Source organism: Eriocheir sinensis, unplaced genomic scaffold (assembly GCF_024679095.1).
Source record: "Eriocheir sinensis breed Jianghai 21 unplaced genomic scaffold, ASM2467909v1 Scaffold1097, whole genome shotgun sequence".
In the NCBI taxonomy this organism is placed as follows: domain Eukaryota; kingdom Metazoa; phylum Arthropoda; class Malacostraca; order Decapoda; family Varunidae; genus Eriocheir; species Eriocheir sinensis.
The window spans coordinates 79493-103114 of NW_026110404.1; the positions used below are offsets into that span (position 1 = coordinate 79493).

Sequence of the window (23622 nt, forward strand, 5' to 3'; positions counted from 1 at the left end):
GCGTCTGAGGAAACATATCTGACAAGGCTTAGCAATAGGAAGCAAAGAGTGCAGATCAATGGTAAAAGATCTGACTGGGGATGTGTTACGAGTGGGGTCCCACAAGGTTCGGTATTAGGTCCACTTTTGTTTATTATTTATATCAATGACTTAGACACAGGAATTAGTAGTGATGTTAGTAAATTTGCAGATGATACCAAGATCGGTAGAGTAATTGAGTCGGATCAGGACGCTAGTATTCTCCAAGGTGAACTCAACAGATTATATGACTGGGCGGATAAATGGCAGATGGAGTTCAATGTAGGGAAGTGCAGTATTCTGAGTGTAGGAACAACCCTCACATAACTATTGCTTAAATGACACTCTCATAAGTAGGTCTGGGTGCGAGGATTTAGGGGTCTTAGTGAGCTCTGATTGATCTCCGTCCAAGGGCACAATGCATTCAAGCTAGAAATCGAGCTAATAGGGTACTGGATTTATTTCAAGAGCGTAAGCAACAGAAGCCCCGGAGTCTTCCTCAAACTATATTTAGCATTAGTTAGACCTCATCTTGACTATGCGGTTCAGTTCTGGTCACCCTACTATAGAATGGATATCAAAATGTTAGAATCGGTGCAGAGGAGGATGACTAAGATGATTCAGGGGTTGAGAAACTTGCCATACGAGGAAAGACTCAAACAGTTAAACTTGCATTCTCTAGAAAGGCGAAGGGTGCGTGGAGACATGATCGAGGTTTATAAATGGATGAAGGGCTTTAATAAGGGAGACATTCATAAGGTTTTGTTGGTAAGAGAACCGGGTAGGACACGAAGTAACGGGTTTAAACTGGATAAATTCAGATTCAACAGGGACATAGGCAAAAATTGGTTTACTAATAGGGTGGTGGAATAGGAAGCAGTCATGTGGTGAGTGCCAATACAATTGTCACATTCAAAAAGACTAGATAAATTCATGGACAGCGATATTAGGTAGATACGAGCTTAGGTTAGATAAAGGAGCTTAGGGTCAAAGGAGCTGCCTCGTACAGGCCTACCGGCCTCTTGCAGACTCCTGCGTTCTTATGTTCTTATGTTCTTATGTTCAAGGCTTTCGTGGGCGTTGTGGGCGTTTCCAGGGGTAGTTAATGAGTCTGGTTGTAGTCTTACCCTTCTTCTTCACCCTGAAACTAAGTAAACAGTCATGAGAACCCGTTAATCTACTTTTTGGCCTTTGAAAATAGTTATCGGAGGCGTCTGAGCCCTGCAGGGAGGCGGATGGGCGGGGCATCTTGCAAGAGTGCATCACCCATTCATATATTACTCAACCTATTTATTCTATGGCTACGGGAAGACCAATTACTTGCTCTCTTAGGCACACAGCTTCCCTATGTCTAAGAAAACAACTCTATCACGCCCAAAACGAATAAAACGCAGCAGAAAATCCACAAAACCACCCACAAGGGAAATAGATGAAGCGGTCACCAGCCACCTCACAGCGTACTCCGTGACCTCTGGCTAACCTTTCGGAGCTCAAGAACGCCCTATTGACAAGGCATTCATGGGCGTTGTGGGCGTGTCCTGGGGTAACTTAATGACCCTGGTGGAAGACTAACCTTTCTTCGTTACCATGAGCCTAAGAAAACAGTCCATAGAGTGCGATTAGACTCATTTTTAGCCTTTGGAAATAGTGGATATGTTCGCCCCCGCGGCCCGCCGTCTTTCTGTCATGTCGAGCTCGGCCCCCACATAAGCACATTTGACAAGCTTTTCTTGAGCGTTGTGGGCGTTTCCATGGGTAGTTTGATGACCCTGGTGGTGATTTAACCTTTCTTCCTTACCCTGAATGTGCAAAAACACTCATGCAAACCCAATTGACCTCCTAGTTGAGCTTTAGAAATAGTCGACCTGGTCACCACCGTCCTTGTGTCTTCTCGTCTGTACCCAAGGACCTGTCGGTCGGCCATATACGCCCATTTGACAAGGCTTTCGTGGGCATTGTAGGCGTTTCCAGGCGTAGTTTGATAACCCTGGTGATAGTTTAACCTTTCTTCTTTACCATGAACCTGAGAACACAGTCATGAGAACGCGATTGGGCTCATTTTTAGCATTTAGAAATAGTCGACGTGGTCACCCGCGACGTCTTTGTGTCTCTTCCTGAACCCGTTGGCACCCACGTATGCACATTTGGCAAGGCTTTCGTGGGTGTTGTGGGCGTTTCCAGGGGTAGTTTGGTGACCCTGGTGGTAGTTTTGAATGTGCAAAAATACTAACGCGAACCCGATTGACCTCCTATTTAACCTTTAGAAATACTCGACGTGGTCACCCCGCCGGCCGTGTCTCTCCTCGCATGGACCCAGTGACCTGTTCCTGAACCTTACGTCGCCCAACTACTCCCATTTGGCAAGGCTTTCGTGGGCGTTGTGGGCGTTTCCAAGAGTAGCTTAGCAACCCTGGTGATAGATTAACCTTTCTTCTTTACTCTGAACCAAAGAAAACAGTCAATAGAACCTGAATAAGCTCCTATTAGACCTTTATAAATAGTAGACGTGGTTACCCTCATAGCGATGACATAATACCCTTATACAGCGCATGCTTGCCAAAAGGGGGCAGCACATAGCGGGGCATGTTTATACTTTTTCAGAGGATCCTTATACTTTTGACATAAGCTAATAGAGTGACTATGAGGGCTTAGAAATGGCACCCTATAGTTGCCAGGAGTCGCCACTGTAACCATTCCCAACCCCTCATAGCCCCTCGGCAACCACACATAGCCCCCAAAATCCCCACATAACCCCACAAAACCCACATACGCACATTGTTATGGTTATGTTTTACTAACGAGACCAGAGCAATTTTCATGCTAGGAGCGGGGGTGTCATGCGGTGAAATCTCCCTAAACCTATTATAACCCACTTTCAAACCCACACAACTCCCCCACAACCCCACGTAACCCCTCCCCAACCCACCACAACCACATATATAAGCCCTTGCCAACCCCTACAACCCCACTTGACCCCAACACACCCCTCCCTCAAGTGTCTTAAACAGCGATGGTCCGCCCCTGGCTTCCCCTACTCCCACCCCTCCCTCCTACCCTTCTCCTTGACACACTGTAAGGTTGAATGACACTGTGAGGATGACAGACACTAAGGTTGACAGACCCTGTGAGGTTGACACAGCGAAGTTGACAGACAATATGAGGTTGAGACACTGTGAAGTTGACAGACGCTAAGGTTGACAGACCCTGTGAGGTTGACACAGTGAGGTTGACAGACACTGTGAGGTTGAGACACTGTGAGGTTGAATGACACTGTGAGGGTTCAGACACTGTGAGGTTGACAGATACTGTAAGGTTGAATGACACGGTTTGGCTGACAGACACTGTGAGGTTGACAGACACTGTGAGGTTGAATGACACTGTGAGGGTTCAGACACTATGAGGTTGACAGACACTGTGAGGTTGAATGACACTGTGAGGGTTCAGACACTGTGAGGTTGACAGACACTGTGAGGTTGAATGACACTGTGAGGGTTTAGACACTATGAGGTTGAATGACACGATAAATAGAAGATTACTGAACATATCTCAGCACTAAAACAACCCTACACAACATAATAAGGACCGGTACAGCCTTAACATATGGAGAAATGTATCCGGTATTGAAGAATGGCAACACCCTACAGTTTCCATACTTCCAAAATTAAGCTCGAAGAGGCAATAACTGTATGATAAACAGAACACACAGTATGATAAACAGAACGTTGATTAACATATCTCATCACTAAAACAAACATTAGCAACACTAGCATGGCCGGTAAAGCCTCAGAACGTGGATAAATATTATGACAGCTACTCGATCGACCGTCAGCTGGCGACCCCAATGACCCGTAGCTCGCACCACGTAACACAGTGATAGACAGCTTCAGGGGCTCCTAAACTAGTACAAAACTCGTCCATTACAATACCTAGGCTTTCATTTAGCATAGAAAGACACCGGGAATACTTAAATCTGATAGCGACTGCCATCAGCTGGCGACCTCAATGACCCCAAAACTAGGTCACTTAACTCAATGGTAGACGGCTTCAGGGGCTCCCACACTGGTACAAAACACGTCTGTTGCAATACCTAGGCTTTGTTTAGCATAGAAAGACATACTGAGGCGTCAAATGCTCATATACACACATAAGGAAAAAATGGTCAACATGTGGGAAACGGCAACACCTCCTACCATGTATACAGGCTTATACCGTGCTTTGTTATCACGCAGCGTGGCTAACAGTGTACTAGTGAAGATATTTGACCACTGCGTTACTGAAGAACAACAACACAATGATCGGTATTGCCTAAAAACAGGGTTAAATATATCGGCTTATGGCACCTCACGCGGCACCCAAGAAATTATTCAACAAGACTTTGGGCCCACGGCAACACCTCCCATCACATATACAGGCTTGTACGGGGCTTTGCTATCCCTCAGTGTGCTTAACAACAGACTGAACAAGATAACTAACCACTTTGATATGCAGGAACAACACTGCAATAACCGCTATGGCCTAAAAATAGGGTTAAATATATCCTCACATGGCACCCTCACGCCGGAACACACGATTCGTACCAAAAATATGCAAGTCGACTCGGCCCAACGGCAACACTTTTCAACACAGGTAACGCTCTCACAGGCCTACGAGGGCGTATATACCTGCACAGTGCGGTGAATATTACATAACTAAGCCTATTGTACCAGGAAGACATGGACAAAACACACTAGAGTCCCCGCCATGGCCTGAAAAAGGGAGAAATATACCCTTGGACGGCACCCGCCACATTTTTTCAATCAACCAGGCAGAATGAATGGCACCTGGCCGCATCGGGCGTAAAGCCACTCCCGGTGAGGCCTATACTGGATTCTAGGGGTGCTGTAGGCCTATAAATCAACCTCAATATAACTCCTGTCGCCTCAATACGCGATAATGGAAACTTAAACATTCCAAAAATTACATCGGGGTTGCGTTTTGGGGTTGACCTTTTGACCTTGAGACCCGGAGGAAAAGGAGGAGTTACATTATCAAGGGAGGGAAAATTAACATAGGAGTGTTTCTACGGCTATATTGAGTCTATATCTATGTATCTATTTACCTATCTGTATGTCTATCTGTCTAACTACCACTGCAATGACCTCTTTCTATCTATTGACCATTTCTTGTGTATTTGCCCGTCTGTCTGTCTGTCTATCTATCTACTTATCTATATCCGTTTATCTGTTTGTCTATTTATCTATATCTCTGCCTATATATCTATCTATCTATCCCTGTGCAATAACCTCAGTATCTATTGGTTTATTATCTGTTATCATGCAATAACCTGTGTAAATCTATCTGTCTGTCTAGCTATTTATCTATTCTCTTCATTCTGCCCTCTCCTCCTACTCCTCCTCCTCCTCCTTGTTTCATCTTTTCTTTTTATCTCCATCTCTCCCTCTATCTTCTCTTATTGTTTCCTCCTCCTCCTCCTCGTTTCATTTTTTCTTTTTATCTCCATCTCTCCCTCTACCTTCTCTTATTATTTCCTCCTCCTCCTCCTTTCATCTTTTCTTTTTATCTCCATCTCTCTCTCTATCTTCTCTTATTGTTTCCTCCTCCTCCATCTCCTCTCATCTTGTCTTCTCTTTCTCTTTTCAGTTTTCACTCTTCTTTTCCGCTTCCTCTATTTTCCTCTTTTCTTCCTCCTCCAATCCTCCTCTTTCTCCTCCTTCTCCTAGCTCATACATGTCGTTTGTTCCATATATACTTTCTCCTTCTATCTGGGTATATGCTAATTGTACCACCACTACTACTACTACTACTGAAATGCCTGAATTTTTCTCTTTACTATACTCCCACACGACCACTGCGTGTAACGAAACACACGAGAAATTAATCCAGACAAGGGAAGTTTTGCCGGCGCCGGGGATTGAACCCGCGACCAGCGTAACGGGAGAGCCGCTCCTTTACCAGTCGGCCAAAGAGGTACCCCCCTGGCTAAGTGGGTTATGGGAGGCTCGCCCATCAGGCAAGTCGTGTCACTACACTACTACTACTACTAATAATAATGATAATAACAATATTAATAATAATAATGGATATGAAACATTGCTTGACTGTTTTGCACGTTCTATTTTGCTTTATTTAATTGGACAGCAGATAAAGACATGGTAAATACAATCAGGTAAACACACACACACACACACACACACACAGATTGAAGGAGATGGACTTGACGACACTGGAACAAAGAAGGGAGAGAGGAGATCTGATCACGCTGTATAAGTTGGTAAATAAGTTTGATGAGGTGGATAGAGATGATCTCTTCTCAACTGTGAGAACACAGGGGCTGAGAGGACATGGAAAGAAACTTCATAAAGGAACCTGTTTGTGACTTAAAAAAGTAGGTTATAGTTTTCCACACAGAAGTGTTAACACATGGAACAGCTTGCAGGAAGAGGTGGTGGAGGCGAGCAGTGTCCACCTAATGAAGGAAAGGCTGGATGAATGTATTTATGGAGACGGGACTATTAGAGCTTAGCTCGGGCCACCTAGACTACAAATAGCTAAACACACACACACACACACACACTTGTGAAAGCAGTGTAGCGGTACAGCGGTACAGTACCTATGATTTTTTATATATATATAGCCACGGACGCTAAACATATAGCTGCACCTTCCACCACCACACAACACCCAGCCGCACGTGCCCCAGTAATGAGATTCCCTTGTAGTTATGACAGAAATCGTTACTCTGTTTTGGTAATGGTGGAGAGGGAGGAAGGGAGACCCGAGCCCCAGACCAAGGCCGAGTAGTGCCTGGCGGGGCGTGTTGACGTGTGTGTGTGTGTGTTGGTGAGCAGCGTTCATTGCAAGGTGTGTTCCTCCATATTTACCGCATAAAATGAAGACAAAGATTCTTGTGTTGCCCTGTAATGTGTTGTTCTATGGCTGTGTTGTTGTCAGTGCTAAGAGGCTGGGGGAGGGAGAGGCTTAGTGAGGCAGACTATGGTGATGCCAAGGTTATTTACTTTGTTGAATCTCGTCGACTACGGACACAGCTGAGGTGGACCTCCGCTGCTTCCCACTGGCTCCTCTCCTCTTGCTGAAGGTTTGTAGAAAAGATATATGAAGAGATAGTGATGTTTCATAAAGTAGATTATGAGATACTGGCACGGACCTAAAACGAATCTTTACCAAGACGATTTCCGTTGCCACTTGGATAACCTGGCGCTGGTGGCTGGTCAGGTACTGTTGACAGCCACTTGTCCAGGTGGTACTTGAAGGTGTCGGGTGCTACTGCAGTCAGGTTCCTTATGCTGGGAGGCACTGCATTGAATAGGCGTGCTCCAGTGTGGGTGAAGCTGTTGTGCACGATGGTTTTCACTCTTGAGGACTCTCTTGCCTCGCATTCATCTTCTGCCTCTCCGACTCAGGTTGCCTCTGGGGATGATTTGAGAATGTCTATTCGGGAGGAAATAGTAGAGATGGACGAGAGAAGAAAAAGGAAAGAATCAGTCATATTCAGGGGTGTAAAGGTCGAGTCTAATGAAGATGCAAGGACTAGCATTGCAAACATCACTCGCTATCTTCTGAATACCACTCCATCTGTGTCTGATTTATTTTGTATTGATAGAATCAAGGGTCTTTACAGAGTTAAAATTGCTGATGATGACTCGCGTAGGAAGCTAGTGACGGAAGCAAAAAATCTTAGAAACAACCACGAGTTCAATGGCATTTATGTTAATAGGGATTTAACATTCAAACAAAGAAAAGAACTGTATGAGAGGCGACAAAGGAACAGGCTAGCTGGTGCCTCAGCTCAGCCTGCCAGTTCTGATTCTCTTGGCTCAACTGCCCCCCTACTACCCAACTAAATGTTAGTTTGTGTAATGTAAATAGTCTTATCAATAAGGTTGCATTTGTTAAGCACTTATTTTCAAATAATGCACATGTATTAGGGGTTACTGAGACTTGGTTAATTAGTACTATTCCAGATGCTGCAGTTTCAATTACTAATTATAACTTATTCAGAAATGACGTTTCTGGTTCAGTTCATAAACATGGAGTTGGCATTTATGTACATAATTCTTACAGATGTCTCAACATGAACATCAAAATACCTAACGTCTGCTCAGTCTTTCTTCCAGATTACAAAATATTTATTGTAGTTGTTTATAGACCTCCCTCCTACTCTCTTCAAGACAATAATAAACTCATAGATTTTCTAACAGATTTTTGTACTAACAGGGAAGTAATAGTGATTGGTGATTTTAACCTTCCTTCTATCTCTTGGTTACTAGGCGGTGTAAATAATGTAACTGCTAATACTGATAAACTTTTTCTAGACTGTTTCACCTCATTAGGCCTCACTCAGTGGATTGATGAGCCAACAAACATCAGGGCAGGCAATACTTTAGATCTATTTCTCACTACTGAAACTGATCGAGTAGTCTCCTCTAATGTATTTCCCCCATTTCCCAACTGTGATCACTGTGTTATACTTTGTGGCTATATTTTCCAGTACAAACCTGTGAAGTCAAATGTCAGCGCTGCATCCCCTTTCTGGCCTAAAGCCAATTTTAAGCAAATTAATCAATTCTTGTCCACTGTAGACTGGGACTTTGAATTCCAGAATATGAACTCTAATGATTCATACAATAAATTTTTGTCCTATATAAACTATCTTGGAAGAACATATGCTCCACAAAAAACTCTTCGCTCCTCATCAAGTGCCCCTTACAAACCATGGGAATACAAACCTCCTAGAGCTCTTATAAACATCCGAAAGAATAGTTGGAACCATTACAAACAGATGAGAGCAGTACATGCTAGAAACTCGCTTTTGAAGCTTTGCAAACATTTCTGGATGTAAATTACCAGTACAGGAACTATTCCACTCAGAAACAGATTTCTTATGAGGAGGACATCCTTAATAGTTACTCAGTTAAGCCCAAATTATTTCACTCGTACATACGCGGGAAAAAAGTAGGCTGTCCTTCCGTTGGTCCTCTCGGTGATGCAGAAAACTTAGTATCCGACCCTAAAGAGATGGCTCAGCTCTTAGGTGGTGCTTTTCCTCAGTGTTTACCATACCCTCTGGTCTTCCACAGTCACCACACCAAGTACATGATGGCTCCTTTCACCAGATACACTTCACAGTTCATGATGTTGCTAGGGAACTCGGTGCTATTAACCCTTCCACTGCAATGGGACCTGACTCTGTTCATCCAGTATTACTAAAACATTGCTCCACTAATTTAGCATATCCTCTGTTTAAAATATTCGTTTCATCTATAAATTCGGGGGAGATTCCTGAAATTTGGAAAAATCTTCAGTAGTACCTATTTTCAAGAAAGGTAAACGAAGTGATCCTCTTAACTATCGCCCAGTAAGCCTCACTTCTGTTAGCTGTAAAATTTTAGAGAGAATAATTGTTGCTGCACTGCATAATTATTTGGAAGCCAATTCAATACTGAATGTCAACCAGTTTGGTTTTCGCTCTGGCAAGTCTGTGGAGGATCAGCTCTTATGTATGATGCAGTCTCTGAGTGGATGGACACGGGCAATATGATTGATCTTATTCTCTTTGATTTTTCAAAAGCCTTCGACACTGTTAATCACCAGATTCTATTTACTAAACTTAATTCAGTGGGCATTAATGGTGTTATTCTATCTTGGATCAAGACATTTCTATCCCATAGGACTATGGAAGTTGTAGTGGGCGGACAGATCAGTTCTTCATTTCCAGTAATTAGCGGTGTGCCACAGGGTTCTGTGTTAGGTCCTACTCTTTTCCTTATTTACATAAATCACATCTCCACTACTTTAGTATCAAACATAAAATTATTTGCTGATGATCTTAAACTTTATCTTCTGATAAAGCCTCAGAGCCTTAATACAGTGTTGGAGGGCATTAGTATTGTCCAAAGAGATATTGATTCTTTAATTAAAGTTGCAGAATCTTGGGACTTAAGGATTAATGCTGACAAAACTAAACTCATGAGCTTTGGCACCAACCTCCGTCAGTCTTATGATTTGGGCCCGTATTAATTTTATACTGTTAAAGGCAATCCCCTAAGTTTCAGTTTTGCTGCAGTAGATCTCGGCATAACCATTGATCCATCATTAAGATTCCATCACCATATCCAATCTGTAGTGTCAAAGGCTGCTGGTTTGTCATATTCCTTTCTTATAGTCAACCTTGTGTCGCTCACCTTCCTTTATGGTTAAACTATTCATTACACATGTACGTCCACTTCTTGAATTTGCATCCCCAGTATGGAACACAGGTTATATTACTGACTTATCTCTTCTAGAATCAGTTCAGTGTCGATGGACTAAGCTTATCACAGGTTGTGAGACTATGTCTTATGATCAGCGACTTAAAACTTTAGATCTTTACCCTGTGAAAGGAAGACTATTGCGGGCAGATATTATTAAATGTTGGAAGATCTTCAATGGTATGTCAGCTATATCACCTACAGATCTATTCACCATGGCACCAACAAGGGATATTACTAGAGGGCACAAGTTCAAAATTTTGTTCCTCACAGCACTTGCGAAGCCAGACATAGATTTTTCTCAGTTCGTGTGGTGAGGCTGCGGAACTCACTCCCCCCAGAGGTAGCAGAGTCAACCAACCTAAACTCTTTCAAGAAGGGACTTGCTGAGTTCCTGGGAGACACTTTATTTCATTACTGAGCTCAATCTACTTATTAACATTCTAAACAGGCTTTTAGCACACTTTCCAGTCTTATCTTTCTTTGTCTTGGATTTCTGTTGTTCTCTAATACACAAGACTGGCGTGCTAGCCACTGTGGGGTTCCTCCAAGGAGCCCAACCAGGTAAGAACCAGGTAAGTCTCCACGGCTGTGTGTACTGTCCGGGCAGGCAGGGAGGGAGCGGCCTGGTTCTCAGCGTTACCTTGGAGACTGGCTATTACCTTCTTTCTTCTCCTTTCCTCCTCCTCTCCTTCGTGCCTGTGTCAATGGCTTATTCTGTCTTTATCACGTGTTAGTCTCCACGGGTGTGTGATACTGTCATTGTTGCAGGCCGGGGAGGGAGGGAGGCTTGTTCTCAGCACTGCCTTGGGGACTGTTTACCTTTTACCTTCTTCTTTCTTCTCCTTCTATTTGGCAAGGCTTTCCTAGGAGTTTTGGGCATATCCAGGCTTGACCCTGGTGGTGGTGTGACCCTTCTGCACCGTAAACCTGAAGAAACACTCATTAGAGCACGCCTGACCCCCCTTTGACCTTTAGAAACAGCTGATGTGAGAACCAAAAGTGTCATGATACCGACCTCACCTTCAATCCAAGGTCCCACAAATAGACAAAAGAGGCTCAATTCTAATTTCTTACACAAGGCCACAGATGGGTGGGGGTGTTTGTCTAGTATTACACCCGGTGCCCCCAAGGCCCAGTCTGGTTGGCAGTGTCAGACGTTTCCACCCCTCAACTCTTCCCAAAGGCCAAAAAGGAGATAAATCAGATTCTAATGAGTGTTATTGTAGGTTCATGGAACAGAGGAAGGGTCACACCACCACCAGGGTCATGAAGCTACCCTTGAAGACTCCCACAACTCCTATGAAAGCCTTGTCAAATGTGTGCACTTGGACGATGAAGTGCTTAAGAACATGACCACTGTCTTTAGGGTGTTTCACGGGGTGGTGCAAGGGATACAGATGGGGTGTTTGTCTAGTATTACACCCGGTGCCCCCATGGCCAGGCCTAACAATACTTGCTATGATTTTGTTATGGGTCACTCAAAATAGGTGAATACTCTGAGCCCTACCGTGCCTTCTCAACACTGGCCTGTGACGTCTGGTGTGTGTAATTCCCTGCCAGATTAATATTTAGGAAGTTATTGGGACTGTGTAGATTACCTTTGGTCACACCACTGCCAGTGATAACAGTGGTGAAGCATATTTCATATTTATCCTAAACAAATAACCTTAACAAATCTAACCTGATCAAACCCAACTATGGATAATGTTGAAGTGAGGGCAGCCACCTCTAGCAAAGTTAATACAACATGGATTCTTTTGTCATCCCTGAATGCAGTACAATAACAAATGACCTCTGGAAAATAGAAAGGGGTGACGGGCATCACCCTTTCTAGGTAGGTTATGTAAGGTTGAATTAGGTTAGGTTGGTTTGAACTAGTTGGGCAAGCGGTGTCGGCTGACGGAAATACCCAGCGTGGGATTTAATGATTTTATTTAGTGATTTCTGGAGAAAAAAACAATGAAGAGAATTGTATTTTGTTCAGAAACAAGCAGTCGGTGTCTCAACATTATTAGGCTGCCCTCTCCTCAATAATCCCCCTGACTGTTTCTGTCCTAACTTGCTTCACCCCCTGCCCAAAATGCAGTGTGTCAGGCTGTGTTCATTAACTTCTAACATAACTATTGAATTTTCTTTAATTTTCCAAAAGTTATTATTTGCTGCCCTGGTCTTGGTCTTGGTTCGGGAGGTAGTTGTCCCTTTCGGATCCAACTACAGCCTTCATAACGGCCTACTCCCTCGGGGCCAACACCCTGAAAATCCAAAAATAAAATATAACCGTCTGAAAGAGCCCGTAGAGGCACAGATGGGGACATCTACAGGAGTCCACCCTATCCGGTGCGCTCCGCAAAGGCTCTCTCTAGGAATTCCTTAACCCCTTCTATTGTTCTTCTGGTCATTGTCTGCAGTGTACTCAGACCTAACAAGAATTCTATCACCCTTTCTACATCCCCCTCTAGCATCCTATTCCATACTTCTGTTCCTAATTCCTGTGTTATTATTTCTACCAAACTCTGCCTAACCCTATCATACCTAGGACACTCTAGTAGCATATGTTCTACTACCTTGCTTCCCCCATTTGCCCACCTGTATGTCCTATTATTCACCTCTAAGGATTTAGTCCTGGCCTTGAAGAGCAACACACACCCCGGCTACCATCGTAGAAGGCCTCACACTTGGGTTTGGCCTTCAACTTGTACCATTCTAGAGAACTCTTTGCCCCCACCCTTTGGCTCCAGTCTATCGTGCCCCTCTCCTGAACTCTGTCATTCACTGTACGCTTCACTTCCTTCACCTCCCCCCCTAGCGTCATCTCCGAGAGTGTGAAGCCCTCCAGCCCACATCTCTTGTCCCAGCGTATGCTAGACTTGTTCCACTTCGTCCCCTGTCCCGCCCACTCATATACCTTGCATGCCCACCTATTCTCACTCATCTTTCTTAGCCTGACTTTGTACCCTAAAACTGCTTTACCTATTCTTTCCTCAAAGGTGCTCCAGCCTACTTCCCCTCGCACTGCATCTACCGCTGCATACCTGTTGGCACCCAGAGCCAGCCTGCCTACTCTGTTCTGTACTACCTCCAGCTTATCTAGCTCCTTGACTGTCCACCTCATGCATTCTAGGCCACACATGAGGCCTGGTACTGCCATGCCCTTCCATATCCCCCTAACTACCTCATACCTGTTAGCTCTACATCTAGCCACACTTCCTAGCCTTCCTACCCACTGATTTGCCCTAGAAATTCTATTCTGTTTGGTCCTATCGGTTCCATTCTCGTCAACTGTGATCCCTACGTACTTGTATGAACTTGTACGGCCTGTGTTCATCCCTCCTAGCGCCCAGGTCCTTCCCTCGTCCGTAGCCTCAGCATTTACTACTACTACCTGACTCTTCTCACTACTAAACTTCATATCAAAGTCCCTCCCATACTGTGCTACTACATCCAACATTTGTTGTAATTCCTCACTATCCTCACTCATGAGCACAATGTCATCTGCATGCATGAGACATCCTAGCCGTTCACTCCCCACCCTTATCCCATACCCCGATGCCCTCAACCACTCTGCCAGCTCCTCTGTGTACAGCCCAAACAGTAGCGGGGGCAGCACACACCCTTGCCTAACCCCTCTATGACTGTTGACCCACCCTGTCTCTATATCCCCTAGGTTGTATACTGCCCGTGTGTTCTCATACATACTCTATTATCCCTACTACCCTCTCACTCACTCCTATTCTAGTCAACAATCGACTTAACAAACCCCTATTTACCCTATCATACGCTTTTTCTATGTCAAGGAAAGCAAGGTATACCTTCCCCCCCGTTCCTCTCATTCTTTCAATCACCGTGTTAACTACAAACATGTTGTCCTCCCCCTTCTGTCCTTACCAAAACCATTCTGTTCCTCCCCCATTACCCTGTTTCTTTCACAGCATTTACTCATCCTATCACTAAGTAGACCACTGAAAATCTTTCCTATTGTGTCTGTGACAGCTGTGGGCCTGTAGTTTTTTAACTCTTTCCTACTCTTGTGCCCCCTCTGTGTAGCAGAGTCACCCTACCTTCGTTCCATTTTCCCGGTACTTTTCCCTCTAACCAAATCTTTCTAAACAGCCTATACAGCCCCTCTATTACACCTGGCCCTTCTTTATAGAATTCATTAGGAATCCCATCCCTCCCTGTTGCTTTCCTAGCCTTGAGTGTCTTTACATATTCCCTGATCTCTTCCCTACTGAAGCAATCCCCCATATCCTCAAATATTTTCCTGCTAGATTCCAAGTGCACCTCCCCTAACTCTACAGGCTCACTCACCCCGCTATCTCCTCCCAGAAGTTTCTGATTTCCCTTTTTATTTCTTCTTCCCTTTCACTACTCTGTTTCCCACTACTATTTCTTCTAAATTGGGCTGTTACCTATTTTCCTCCCCCTTCAGGAAGGCATACCAGTCTCTTCCCCCCTCCTCTCCCTTCTCCCTGAGCTCCCCTACTGTCTCCCTCTCAGTCTCTGCCCTTGCCTTCCTAATGAGTCACTTTACCTCCCTTTGCTTTTTCCTATACCGCTGCCACGTGTTTTCATATTCTACTCTACCTGCATCACCGTTTATTTCCTTCCTCAATCTCCTGGTTCTCTTATTCAGCTCCTTTCTCTCTTTCCTTGCCTTTTCGACGTCTTCGTTCCACCACCTCTTTCCCTGTTTCCTACCTCTTCCTATCTCTAGTATTCCTGACCTCCTCTTGGCTGTCTCATTTACTGTCCTCCACATCCTGTCATTCGTTTCATCCACACTACCATCCGCTCCCCATTCTACACCTGTTAGGTCTCTTCTGAAGGCCTCCCAGTCACCCCCTCTCATGTTCCAGCGGCAATCTTTATTCCTGTTTCCCCCTCCTCCCTCTGGCCCTGGCTAACACAATTTAAAACCATCATATTGTGGTCACTTACTATATTTGTGAGCCCCTCCTCGTCTATCCACATATCCCTAACCATCCTCCTAGCCTTCTCGTTTACAAGGATATAATCTATAGCTGACTCCCTTCCCCTTTCTGCCCAGGTTACCCTTCCCTCCGCTATGGTTAAATTTAATATTTCTGAGTCATGCTCCTCCACAAACTCTAATAACAAAGTCCCATTTCTGTTTATCTCCTCTCCTAGGATACCAATATGTCCATTCATGTCTCCCATGGCAATTACTTGCTCCTGTCTATTTTCTGCTATTACCCTCCCTACCCTCTCATACTTCCTTTCCTTCTCTACCCTTGCACCCGTCCCTTCCACTGTCATGTAGCACACTACTATGATTAGGTGCTCCAACCTACCCTTGTCCCTGTACCCTGTTCTCACTGCTAGAATATCCTCGCTGGTACCCACATCTAGTTCCTCAAAAGTTAAGCCCGAGTCCCGTTTGGTAAATAAACCTACTCCCCCACCTTTCCTTGGGTTTTTACTCCTTCCCTTGGCTATAAAATTGTAGTCTCCTGACCTGACTTCTAGTCTTTCCCTCAGCTGGGTCTCGGTAGCCCCCACCTCATGGAAGTCCCACTCCCTCAATTCCTTAGCCATGTCTTCTAACTTCCCTACTCCCCGTCCCCTAACATTTAGGCATCCCAGACGCCTCCCATGCTCCCTTGCCTCCCTCCCCTTCTGTCCCTGCCCTACACCGCTATGGTTTTTGTTCCCCCAAGGAACTGCACTCAGAGATCTAAAGGCAACAGTGTCAGTATTAAATTCTCTCAAAATAATTGCCATAAATGAAATATTATTCAAAATTGTGGTAATATTCCATGAGTTGAGCCGTCTCGCTGCAAGGGACACCTCTTTGCAGTGTGAAGCAGCTGCCTCGTGCACACTCAACACACGGCCGCACTTCTCTCTGTTGGAAGTCACTTGTTCGTTATATATTAGTACTGTGAAATGTGGTCTGAGGGGCATGTGTCGAGCACAGGCCAGGCTATGTTAGGTTAGTTGTAGTTGGATTCGGTCAGGTTAGATTGCTTGATTGTCCTAAATAAATAAATAAATAAATATTGTCTGGGAGCATATATTGAGGTATTTATTTCCTCTTATTGAATTTTGGCAACAGAGCACAGGCCAGGCTATGTTAGGATTCGGTCAGGTTAGATTGCTTGATTGTCCACGGTAAATAAATATTGTCTGGGGGATATATTGAGGTATATATTTCCTCTTATTGAATTTTGGCAGCAGAGCACAGACCAGGCTATGTTTGGTTAGTTTAACTGTTTATGATAAAGAAATAAATATTATCTTGGGGGGGATATGCTGTATTGAGGCATGGGCCAGGTTTAGGTTAGGTAGAGCCAGCTTAGGTTAGGTTAGTTTAATTGTTTATGATAAAGAAATAAATATTATCTTGGGGGGATATGCTGTATTGAGGCATGGGCCAGGTTTAGGTTAGGTAGAGCCAGCTTAGGTTAGGTTAGTTTAATTGTTTATGATAAAGAAAGAAATATTATCTTGCATGGGATATACTGTATGGAGGTAAGTTATGTTAGGTTAGGTTAAGTCAGGTTAGATTAATCAGTTGTTCATGATTAATACATTGCTAGCTTGTCGCTGCATTGTTTGTTGCTGTCTCAGGTGGACGTCGGCCCGGTGGGTGTACTTCTGTAATTTTACTAATTATTATAAGGTAATGATTGATTGATTGATTGATAGTTTATTGTTGCTGGGAAACAACAGAGGAGAAGGGAGGAACATGCCATCCCAACCCCCAGGCAGGACAGAGTGTGATTATACAACTAGTAATACATGTGGAGGCAGTACCAAGAAACGATAAAGACACAATGGCAGGAATGAATGCACAACAAGGGAGGGGGGCGGTACCTGCCGGCCTGCCCCTGGGCAATGATGATGTGTTGTCTGTGGCAGTGTTCACCCACGAGGCGCCCCAGCTGGTGATGCTGTGCCGGGTGTGTTGTTCCCTGAGCAGTAATTATGCTGTGCTCCAGGTTAGCTGAGCCTATAGAATGTACTCCAATGCTTTATTGCTTGTTTTTGTTACCAAGGTATGTTTAGCTGATGTACTGTAACATTTTGGGGCTGTTTTATTATCAAGGTATATTTAGGCGAGGTTATAGAATGTACTCAATACTTTATGGGTTATTTTTTATCAAGGTATATTTAGGCGTTGTATATACTGTTTTATTATCAAGGTATATTTAGGCGTTGTATATACTGTTTTATTATCAATGTATATTTTTTTGATGTTTTTATCAAGGTTTACTTAGTGAGGTTATAGAATGTACAGTAATCTTTTATGGGTCTTTTTTTATCAAGGTGTATTTTTGGGCCTGTTTTTTATCAAGGTTTACTTAGTGAGGTTATAGAATGTACAGTAATCTTTTATGGGTCTTTTTTTTTATCAAGGTTTACTTAGTGAGGTTATAGAATGTACAGTAATCTTTTATGGGGCTTTTTTTTATCAAGGTTTACTTAGTGAGGTTATAGAATGTACAGTAATCTTTTATGGGGCTTTTTTTTATCAAGGTGTATTGTTGGGCCTGTTTTTATCAAGGTTGACTTAGGTGATCATAAAATGTACAGTATTTTTTTATGGGGCTGTTTTTTTTATCAAGGTATATTTAGGTGAGGTTATAGAATGTACTATTTTCTTGGGGGGGCTTTTTTATCAAGAATATTTAGGTTGTTATGAAATATACTCTAATATTCAAGGGGCAGTTTTTTATCAAGAATATTTAGGTTGTTATGAAATATACTCTAATATTCAAGGGGCAGTTTTTTATCAAGAATATTTAGGTTGTTATGAAATATACTCTAATATTCAAGGGGCAGTTTTTTATCAAGAATATTTAGGTTGTTATGAAATATACTCTAATATTCAAGGGGCAGTTTTTTACCAAGAATATTTAGGTTGTTATGAAATATACTCTAATATTCAAGGGGCAGTTTTTTATCAAGAATATTTAGGTCTGGTTAGATTAGTTAGTATTTATTTTATTTTAGGTTGTTAGGTAAGTTAAGGTTATTTATTTATTTATTTATATTTTTTCTGTGGTTTCCAGCACTGGTGGCAGTGCTTCCAGATGGTCATCCTCAGAGCACCACATTCATCAGAGTCGGCCCCAAAACCTTCATGGGCACTCCAGTAATGAGGTCCAATCAAACCACCATCCAGGCCCCTCAAGAAAGCCTGCCCCCGCTATAGGCTGGCACATAAAAAAAAATAAAAAATGAATAATAATAATAATGATAACTTAGGTAATGTGCCGTGGGTTATGGTTAAACTGAGATTGGAGTGGCTGCACCTTGCAGGGACTTGGTACCTTATTGTATTTGTTTATTTATTGTCTCCATATCCATATTTGTCCAGGTTTCTTTAAGTTTCCACAAGCTCTTTGCCTCCATCACCTTTTCTCTTAAGTCATTCCCAGTGTTTATGTTTCTCCTTGGAAAGCTGTAGTCCTTAGTATCATGATGACATGTTCCCTTCCTCATGTTTTCCTGTGACTTCCTAGCTCTGCCTTCCCTTCCCTTGTCAGTAATAGGTCTTTATCACCTGACTCCTGCAAGTCACTCACTGGTTCACATCCTGCAGTCAGACCTTCTCTCTCCCCTTTTATAGAAGTGAATGTATTGATATTTTATGTGAGTGTAAGGAAGTGACCCTTTGTGTTTTGTGCAGGCATTACCCGGTGGGCGTGCTGCTTGACCTCCCCTGACCCGGAACCTCACGGCACACTTCCCAGAGCAGGACCTCATCCACTAACCCTCAAGGTAGGCTAAAGTTCCTTGACAGAGAGAGTACATAGGTGGCCCTGTGTATGAGGCTGCTGGGCGCCATTATTGGCCCCTCGAGCACTAGGCACGAATGGTCTGCTGACCCTGTGCCCAAACCAACCCCTCGAGCACGGCGCCAACTTTGAACTGAGGTATCAGAGACATAGTTTTTTCCTATTTATGGAGTGGACACGGCTGCTTTTTAATGTAGCAATGCCTCTCCACCAGGCTTGCTGCTGTAGTAACAGGCCGGAGAGGGGAAACAAAGTTTATAAACTCCCTGCAAGTCTGCTGAGAAGATAGAGTTGTGCCAACAAAGTCAGTCTTCTCGGGAGGAAACCATCTTGTTGTATGCAGTGTGTGTGTTTTGCTATAATAACTGCCCTCCCTGTGTACTGTCTATGGGGATTATTGTGAGAGATAATGCTACAAGGACTGAAACAATCGTTCACCTCACTGTCACCAGAGGTCCAGACATGGTTGCTGATGAGGGAAGCTGTCGCCCATATGGCCAATATTATTGGGTGTGATCTCTCCCACAGGGCTTGAGACCCATAATGGATATTTCACAGTCTCATAAATGGCAGTCTCACGGACTGGATGTGTTACAAGATTTTGGATAAAAAGAATTGATGTTACTTCCGATACGCCATTCATCTTGGTAAAACTCCAGAATCACACCCAACTCACTCTAATGGTTAAAACTTTCTTTTTTTAGATATATTTACCAAGCATCACTCTGATACCAGTTTCCATTATTATTTCAGAGATTTTAACATGCGGGTAAAGTTAGTGTTTGAGAGTGCTGGGCTAGGTACTACTTGCTCATGTGACGGCTCTTCAGCCAGAGGCTCCTCCAGGTAGAGCTACAAGTCCCTCTTTATCTAACAGCCTGATGGATAAGGCTGCACAGTCTTCATTTCCTTGGGTACCAATGTCATTATATATGGTGAAGACATTTTTATACAGTTAATATTCTCTTAACCTATTTTGACCCTCAGACAAAATGAAATATGTTTAAATAGCCTTTGTATTTTATTGTATTATTTTTTCATCAACAATAAGCATTTCAATATTGAATTAAACTCAGTGTTATTGAACAATAATCACTGATGAATTATCTTCACAATTCCTTGGAATTGCACAGTAGACTACATTTATTGCCCAGCTACATCCTAGTGTAATAATAATAATAATGATAATAATAATAATAATAGTAATAATAATAATAATAATAATAATAATAATAATAATAAGTTTATTCACCAAGAGCAGATTACAAAGAATCGTGAGATATTTCATGTTTCTGAAAAGGTCTTGGCTTACAATGACAATGAATCAATTTTAATTACCGTTTGCGTCCTGAGATTTTGTTGATGCAGTTAAGAAACAAAGAGAAATGTTTAAAGAAAATAATATTGAAGATTAAAAAAAGTAAAAAGTAAAAATTTTAAATAAAAAATAAAAAAAAGTAAAAACCTTAAAAAAAAGGTCTATCAATGTAAAAAAGGTGTACCAATGTGTGCACTGATTATGAGAGGGCGCTTTACATATTTTTGTTCAACCTCCGTACTACACAAGGAATTGTGGAGTTTCTGTACTGCTCTGTCCTGCACCTGACGGGTGGCATCCTGCTGCTGTGTCTGCTCTGGCGACGAGTTGCTGTTCGCTGTGGAAGCAGGTGTGAGTGCGCCGATTTCAACAGCTTCTTCCCAAACCCGAGGGTGAGCTGCTCTCTCCTTTCATCCAGCCTGGGCAGTCCAAACCTTGCCAGCTGCGATAGTAGTGGCCAAGGATGATGCGACACACTCTCTTTTGGACGGATTCCAGAGCAGTTCGTTGTGCGGCAGTGAGGGCTGGATGCCATACTGGACATGCGTACTCCAGCACGGGTCGGGTCCTCTGACAGTACAGGGAAATTAGCTGGTCCTCTGTTGCTCCGAAGGACCTTGCTCGGAACAGTATAAAAAGTCTTCTGGACGCCTGAGTGAACATGTGGTCCACGTGGTCTTGCCAATTTAGACTTGAGGTGAGGACAAGCCCTACCACTTTAGCTGAACTGACCTGCAGTATTTCGCTGCCACAGAGATGAACAGTTGGGAACGCCACGTCCCTCTTGAGGAAGCTGATATTGATGATCTTGCATTTGCTTGGGTTTGGTATTAGTTTAAGCTCCTCACACAGAAGGTGAGCTGTGGTGACTTGTTCTTGGACTGGGTTATTTTGCAGGTCGGTTTCTTTGGTCACTGCGTATACAGTGACGTCATCAACAAACTTGGCTTTACACGATGACTGAAGCAGAAGACTGTTGATAACTGCTGGAAAATGACTGGCCCAATGCATGTTCCCTGGGGCACTCCGCAGGTTGTTGGCAGCCACTCAGATGTCTCGCCGTAATATCTTGTGCACTGCTGTCTGTCAGTAAGGAAGGATGTTATGAACGGCAGCAGTGAAGTTCTGCATCCGAGGTGGTGTAGGTGGGTCACTGCTACACTGTGATCCACGTTATCAAATGCTTTCTTGAAGTCAATGAGACACAGTTGGGCTACAGTGTCTCTTTGCTCCAAGCCTTTAAGTATGGCGTCCAAGAGGTACACCATGTACAGCGTGGTGGAGCGCCCCTTCAGGTTTCCAAACTGCTGGTGGTTGATTTTGTGTAGAATGTCTGCAAGAACCAGGTTTGCTACGTGGCCCTCCAACGTCTTTCCGAATGTGTCTGTGAGTGACACAGGCCGTAGTTGTCCAAGGCTGGTAACATTTGGAGCTTTGGGGAGTCCTGTCACTGTCGAGCTCTTCCATCGTGTAGGCAAGATGGTAAGCAGCTGTTGTACATGATCTCCAAAGGTTGACACAGTTCATACGCAAACTCCTTTATTAGTTTTAACGGGAGTTCACCGGGGGAGTGTCTTTCTTTGTTTTTATTTTCTTTAAGTCTTTATATATGTGTAGTTTAGAATAACGAGGCGGAGGAAGCGATGGCTGGTGGGCCGGTACTACACCTGGGCCGATGGGTGGGTAGTTTGTACATATGGCAGCGAAGTGTTCGTTAATCATATTTGCAATTTGTCGATGGTCATCAAGGTTAAAAGCCGAAAGATTCACTGGTGTGCGTTTAGGCTCAGTTAACATTGTGATACATTTATTAAGACCACTTTCATTTTGCACTGACTCAAAAATATTCAACCTTTGCTTGTATGATTTTCCTTTATGAAGCAGAATTATATTCACGATATCGCTGTGTGACGTTGGTTGTACGCACGGCGCTTTTTGTTTATCAGACGTTTTATTTCTGGGGTCATCCACGGTTTGTCATTATCTCGTTTGCGCCAAGATTTAAGGGGAAATGTGTTTCATACTGGTGCTTCAGGACGGCGAACAGTGCATTTTCTTGTTGTTCCACGGTTGGCATTATTTGTAAGAACGACCAGTCCACTGCCGTGATCCAGAATCCGAAGCTCCTCACGGACGAATCCTTGAACGGTCTGTATTGGAGGGTGCGATGTTGTGGGGGAGGTGGTAGTGCCGTAGGTCTTACCAAAACACATTTATGTCTACTAAGACCAATAGGGGCAGATATTCGGGAGAACAATAATCTGAGTGCATGTCTGTTAAAATCAAGTCTATCACTGAGTTTTCATGGGTCGGCTGCGTCACTAGGTTTCGTATATGGAGAGCATCACACACACTGTTCTTATCAAGACCATTAAAATCACCAGCAATAACCACCTTGCAATCAGTGTGCGTTGAACGGATTAAATCGACACTAGACACCACACGGTTAGTCAGTCCGTCATGGACAGGGGAATCTGGTGGGTAGTATAACACACACAATAATACTTGTCCTATTCTCCTAACACTTTTCAAAGGCACCCATAAACACTCTAACTGTGGAGGAACAGCGATTGGTGCTTGTACAGCATTCATGGGTTGTCTTGCGTACACACACACGCCGCCACCACGGTGTGTCATCTTCACCTACCCTTTCCAGTAATAGGTCTGTGTCATCTTCACCTACCCTTTCCAGTAATAGGTCTGTGTCATCTTCACCTACCCTTTCCAGTGATAGGTCTGTGTCATCTTCACCTACCCTTTCCAGTAATAGGTCTGTGTCATCTTCACCTACCCTTTCCAGTAATAGGTCTGTGTCATCTTCACTTACCCTTTCCAGTGATAGGTCTGTGTCATCTTCACTTACCCTTTCCAGTAATAGGTCTGTGTCATCTTCACCTACCCTTTCCAGTAATAGGTCTGTGTCATCTTCACCTACCCTTTCCAGTAATAGGTCTGTGTCATCTTCACCTACCCTTTCCAGTAATAGGTCTGTGTCATCTTCACCTGCCCTTTCCAGTAATAGGTCTGTGTCATCTTCATCTACCCTTTCCAGTAATAGGTCTGTGTCATCTTCATCTACCCTTTCCAGTAATAGGTCTGTGTCATCTTCACCCTTTCCAGTAATAGGTCTGTGTCATCTTCACCTACACTTTCCAGTAATAGGTCTGTGTCATCTTCACCTACCCTTTCCAGTAATAGGTCTGTGTCATCTTCATCTACCCTTTCCAGTAATAGGTCTGTGTCATCTTCA

The 23622-nt window shown here is 43.6% G+C and overlaps 1 protein-coding gene across 21 annotated transcripts in view; it reads left to right on the forward strand.

Annotated features, from left to right (window-relative positions):
* Positions 1-6800: 6800 nt before the first annotated feature.
* The window catches only part of LOC126989206 (autophagy protein 5-like), a 31077-nt gene continuing 14255 nt past the window's right edge, over positions 6801-23622 (forward strand). For 3 of the 21 annotated variants that reach the window (XM_050847798.1, XM_050847797.1, XM_050847795.1), the window contains exons 1-3: positions 16957-17251; positions 18326-18521; positions 18946-19037. The gene's annotated coding sequence lies outside the window, so the exon portion shown is untranslated. Of the gene's footprint in view, positions 7115-16952; positions 17309-18325; positions 18522-18945; positions 19038-23622 lie in introns of those variants that run through there. The other 18 variants (XM_050847800.1, XM_050847806.1, XM_050847805.1 and 15 more) reach the window with 18 other exon arrangements.